A 6,319-nucleotide genomic window follows, 5' to 3' on the forward strand; every position below is an offset into this window, starting at 1 on the left:
GTAGATTACTTAATGGAGAGAGATAGATTTCACACACAAGAGATTATAGAGTAGAGAGAGAGAGAGAGTACACACGATATACGTGGTTCACCCAATGTGGGCTACGTCCACGGGAAAGCAGCCACTCAATGGCTTTAGTACTTCAAAACAAGAAGTAGTTTACAAAGGGATTATACCCTTACTAGAGCTCCCGCCTTGCTTTACTCTCACCACCTCACACCCACCTTGTTGCATCTACTTCACACTATGAAATGTGTGTAGAAATGGCCTCCTTTTATAGGCCAAAAGGGCTGTCCTCTCTCATGAGAGGTAGCCATGTGTAGCCGCCCTTGTGTAGATAAGTCCAAATCGGACCCTTCAATCCGCCCATGTGTGGCCGCCCTTGAGAAGCCAAGTCCGCTTTTGAATTTGGCCACCGGTCATCGGCCATTGACTTTCGACCACCGGCCACCGGCTATTAACTACCGGCCAGTGGCTAACCGGCCAACCAACCGGTTGTTTTCCGACCACTTTCCGGCCTCCATCCGGCCATAATATTTCGGCGAAAAGGAATATTCCGACGAAGTTGCCCCTGAATTTTGGCCTTGAATATTTTGGTTTCCAGCGAGTGATTTTCCTTCACGCACGATGGCTTCTCTTCATAATAGGGCCTTACAAATGTGCGCTTTTACCACAAAAAATTACAAGGGGTAAATCAGGCTCCATACTTAACATAGAAAGATAAGATGCCTTTGTTGCCTTTACTGACTTGGGGTCTAGTTGATACAGAGGCAGTTCTTGCAGTTTCTCCTTTTGGTTGAACTTTTTCTTAGCCTTCTCCGCGGCTTACATTGCTCCTGTTCAGTGAATAGAGTGCAAAGTTAGTGGAGTTGTCAAATTTTTCTCCAGAATGCCCTTTTAGACTGAGATGCTGATAATCTGGTCCAAATTGCTTCAAATCAATTTTTGAACAAGCAAAGATGCATAAAATCATGCAAGGAGCAAAACTGTATGGTCAAAACAAAAAATTGCAACCAAAGTAAATAATCGCGATTATTTATAGCTGGGTAAATTTCAACTTTTTTGCAATCTTGGCTTTATAGGCTTGACGTATATGCCAATTACATGCTCTGAGGAAAATATGGGCTCATTGGGATGTACAGGGTGAAAATGGTACCAGATTTTGGCTTTAGGTCTCTAAAACAGTAAATATAAAGAAAATTTGAGATTTTGAAATCCAAATTGACTCAAAATTGGCTAGTGGGCTTATCAAATCATGTACTTTGGATGTATGATGACAAATTTTCAAAATTTCCCTATTTTGGCCAAAAAGTAAATAATCGTGATTATTAACTTTTCTTCCCAAAATTTCATTTTTTGGCATAGACTGGTTCTAGGCATGGTATAGACCTTGGGTATGAATTATGAGGTGATTTGGATCAAGAAAAGTTGTTCATAACCCAAATTTTGGCTTTCACAGACTTCTTTGAATTTTTTTTGGCAATTTTGCAAGTAAAGGGTGGTCATTTTAGCTCATACTTAATTTTTGGCATGTAATAGGTGTGTACACTTGATAGGTGAGGTGAATTGACAATTTCCATGCAAAAATGTTGCAAAAGTAAATAATCGCGATTATTTACAACAGTGACAAAAACTTTGCGTTTCACATAAATTTTGACCTAAACATGTTTCATACACCTAATACAAGTCCTAAATTGAATTTGGTCAAGTTTGGTCATGCCGGCATCATTTTGTGCTCTGTTGACTCTGAAATCACCGTTTTTTGTGACTACTCTGTATATTGGGTTGGTCAGTCAACGTTGAAGCTTTTGGCTTTCCGTACCATCATCGTGGAGCTACCTGTCCAATTCTAGCTCACTTGGACTCAATTTGGCCTCGTATGTTGAATTTGACGCTTTGTAACCTTCGAGACGTTTTTCGCTTTTCGAGGGCTTTACTTGATGGATTTCTCCAAACCAATCATATACATTGTATATGAAGTTCATTAGCAGGCCCTCTGTGGAGTCAGGTCGTAATTCTGGCCTTCCCCAAAAAACCCTAATTCTCTACTGAGGACCCTCTTGACCCCAGCTGAATGATCATCTGATGGTATGGAATAGTTCTATTATGTTAGGGCATGCTATGGTTCAAATCCCATCCAATTTGGTCAAGCTGGTAGGCCCCTAAATTCCCCTAAAGTTGCCCTTGAATTTTGGCCGTGAAAATTTTGGTTTCTGGCGAGTGATTTTCCTTCACACACGATGGCTTCTCTTCATAATGGGGGCCTTACAAATGTGCGCTTTTACCACAAAAAAATTACAAGGGGTAAATCAGGCTCCATACTTAACATAGAAAGATAAGATGCCTTTGTTGCCTTTACTGACTTGGGGTCTAGTTGATACGGAGGCAGTTCTTGCAGTTTCTCCTTTTGGTTGAACTTTTTCTTAGCCTTCTCCGCGGCTTGCATTGCTCCTGTTCAGTGAATAGAGTGCAAAGTTAGTGGAGTTGTCAGATTTTTCTCCAGAATGCCCTTTTAGACTGAGATGCTCATAATCTGGTCCAAATTGCTTCAAATCAATTTTTGAACAAGCAAAGATGCATAAAATCATGCAAGGACCAAAACTGTATGGTCAAAACAAAAAATTGCAACCAAAGTAAATAATCGCGATTATTTACAGCTGGGTAAATTTCAACTTTTTTGCAAACTTGGCTTTATAGGCTTGAAGTATATGCCAATTACATGCTCTGAGGAAAATATGGGCTCATTTGGATGTACAGGGTGAAAATGGTACCAGATTTTGGCTTTAGGTCTCTAAAACAGTAAATATAAAGAAAATTTGAGATTTTGAAATCCAAATTGACTCAAAATTGGCTAGTGGGCTTATCAAATCATGTACTTTGGATGTATGATGACAAATTTTCAAAATTTCCCTATTTTGGCCAAAAAGTAAATAATCGTGATTATTAACTTTTCTTCCCAAAATGACATTTTTTGGCATAGACTGGTTCTAAGCATGGTATAGACCTTGGGTATGAATTATGAGGTGATTTGGATCAAGAAAAGTTGTTCATAACCCAAATTTTGGCTTTCACAGACTTCTTTGAATTTTTTTGGCAATTTTGCAAGTAAAGGGTGGTCATTTTAGCTCATACTTAATTTTTGGCATGTAATAGGTGTGTACACTTGATAGGTGAGGTGAATTGACAATTTCCATGCAAAAATGTTGCAAAAGTAAATAATCGCGATTATTTGCAACAGTGACAAAAACTTTGCATTTCACATAAATTTTGACCTAAACATGTTTCATACACCTAATACAAGTCCTAAATTGAATTTGGTCAAGTTTGGTCATGCCGGCATCATTTTGTGCTCTGTTAACTCTAAAATCACCGTTTTCTATGACTACTCTGTATATTGGGTTGGTCGGTCAACTTTGAAGCTTTTGGCTTGTCCGTACCATCATCGTGGAGCTACCTGTCCAATTCTAGCTCACTTGGAGTCAATTTGGCCTCGTATGTGGAATTTGACGCTTTGTAACCTTCGAGACGTTTTTCGCTTTTCGAGGGCTTGTTTTAGGGTAAAACTACTCCCCTGTTCATACTCACGAGCACGACACAGACAACATACTTATCATCCAATGACACGACTAACCCGTAGGTGCACGTAGGCAATCTCGTTAGCTTGTCAGGCTGAGACCAATCTACACATACGCACTTTTATGATGCATTAATCACTAACCCTGGTAGAATGCAACCCACTCTATCCGTAAACGCTCACAACACCGTTTACACTTCCAATGAACTCGGAATCGCATCAAACTTACTAGGCACCATCCTCTCACTAGGATATACTTACCTATAAGTCTAATCTCACCAGATTTGAACCCTAGTTATCTCGAATACAGTCGCGATAGACTAACAGGTCATAATCCAAAAGTGGACGAAACTTAAGTTTATGAGTATCTATGTGTAGCTATCTCTTTCTCATTCCATAAAGCACTTGATTATTGAAAACAGACACTGTTTGTGCTACTTACAAGCAAAACAAGCTCGAGGAAGGATTGATCGCGATCAGCTCAAAAAGGTGAATGTGTGGCGGGGGCGCGTAGCTCTCGGAGAGACTACCGCGATGGTGTGGTCATGTCGTGAATCCGGTGAGGGAGAAGCGCGTAGCAAAGAGGATAAGACACACTCACTCCCTCTCTCCTCTCTCAGACTCGTACGACACAGAATTAATATTCAAAATGTTTTTTCTAAAAATGGTTCTAAGGTGACTTTTATACTTTAGTCACCTTAGCTCAAAAATGTACATGGGGTTCTCTTACTCCTTATTACAAAGTGGGAACCAATCTGAGTCCTGACTAACTGATTAATCTTTACATAACCCAGACGAATGGATCAAAATGATAAGACGTCTTTGACATAAAATGGGAATTTGATATCTTTACAAGATGGGCTCATTACAACAGTTGGACAAATGGGGCTCCAACACTCCCCCACTCCTGATTCATGTCTACCACGACATGATCGTCTTTGTCTTCATTGTCGTTGTCGTCTTTCTTGGTTGATTTGATGTAGAAACGCATCATATCTCATAGACTCGCTTGCCATTAATGGGCCAACAATTTTTGACTTGTACATGAAGAAGCCTGTTTAAAATGCTTCTTCGAAGGTTTGGAGATGGTAGCTTGGCAGAAACATTAGCCGTTTGAAATAGGCATACAATACCGGCTCTGTAGGTGGTCCACTTAGATCGTATGACAGCTCTGAGATGCTCTTTCGATATTCATATACTCTGACGTCCAGCTTTCTGAGAAGACTGTGAGACAGGCCAAAAAGGTTCGAGCTATTTTACATAGCATCTTGCAGGATAGATCGGGAGAGCCTCGAATTCTACGATGGCGCCCTGAAGGGTTTTCACCATGTAAGAACCGGATATTCTCTCGCCCTCTGCTGGCCCTGGCAATACTGGATAATTTAGCCATGTCGGATTTCTGCTCTGTAGTGCTTTATGTTGGTTGTAGGTGTATGTTCGGGGAGTTGGGCAAAAAGTTTTGTCATTCCTCAGCTCAGGCGGTGCGTTGACTAAGTGGATCAGGTTATTAGGATGATCCAAAAGCCATTGACGCCTCCACTTTGGCTGGTTGTCTACTATTCTGTTTTGCTATTCCCTATCTTGTACTTCTCCTTCAAACACTGGCACTTGTGCTTCTTTTTCGAGCTGCCGTTGATGTGTTAGAGTTTCGTATTTCAGCAGAGCATAGGGTAACATGGGGGCATTCCATTCCTTCCGTAGCTCTACTGCTGTTTTGCCTGATCTGGAGAGCCCTTTGTAGCAACTCCTTTTCTAGTTGCATTGCCTTGTACCATATCATTTCTGATTGTTTTTCCATATGCTCGGCCAGCCTCTGCTCTTCCAATCTCGTGACTGAATCTTCTTCTATTTCTTGGTCTTTGGAGCCAGTTTGATCAGTCTATGTATCTGGGGTCTCCTGTTCATCTGATTCTTCCTCGTACTCATCTTGACCCCCATATACTTCGGCGAGTCCAGCCAAATTCATTGTTGCTTGCTCCAGGTGCACTCGTGCCTGTCCTTGGTGTTGCCTTGCAGTTTGTAGACTTGCGATTTGCGCAGCCATTGTTCTACTATTGATTTGTAGAGCTTGAAATTCCATTTCTTTTTGAGCGGCAGACTCCTCTAACTGTTTTAACCTGATATGCAAGTTTTCATTTTCTTCCCTGAGTGATTTGGAAACAATGATTTCCATATCACTGTCATGAGCTAGTCCTTGTTGTTGTTCACTTTGTAAGTCTGAAATTTGCCTTTGTAGTTGGTCCTCTGCTCTAAGCGCACTTTCAGCTATCATTAAGCGCTGTTTTCTTTCCAACTCCAGCTCCCTCTTTAGTGCAGCCACTTCTTCTTCTGGGTGGACTACCGGTGTTGTTGGTAGCGGCGTTTTTTGCTTCCTAGCTCGTTCAATTTCCCTTGCTTGTATATCTGTTACTGCTCCCAAATCTTTGATTTCAATTTGTAAGTCATCGATGACGACTTGCAAACTTTTGACTGTCTCCAGCGCATCTTGCTTTTCTTTTTCCAACTTATTTATGTGTTCATCTCTGTCACTGAAATCTTCAAGGAATACGTTGATTGTATCTTCACAAATGGCATTGAAGTCTTCAGACTCCTGTAAATTGTCTTTGAGGAGATTTACTGTGCTTTTGAGCCCCAAGATCTCAGCATCTCTGATGCTGATCAGCTTAAGAGTGTCCTCCCTTTGCTCCTGCAGTCTTTGAACTTCTCCATGGGTTTTTTTAAACCTCATTTTGTTGGACCCGTTCT

Source organism: Adiantum capillus-veneris, unplaced genomic scaffold (assembly GCF_014529385.1).
Source record: "Adiantum capillus-veneris isolate H3 unplaced genomic scaffold, ASM1452938v2 Hic_scaffold_264, whole genome shotgun sequence".
In the NCBI taxonomy this organism is placed as follows: Eukaryota; Viridiplantae; Streptophyta; class Polypodiopsida; order Polypodiales; family Pteridaceae; genus Adiantum; species Adiantum capillus-veneris.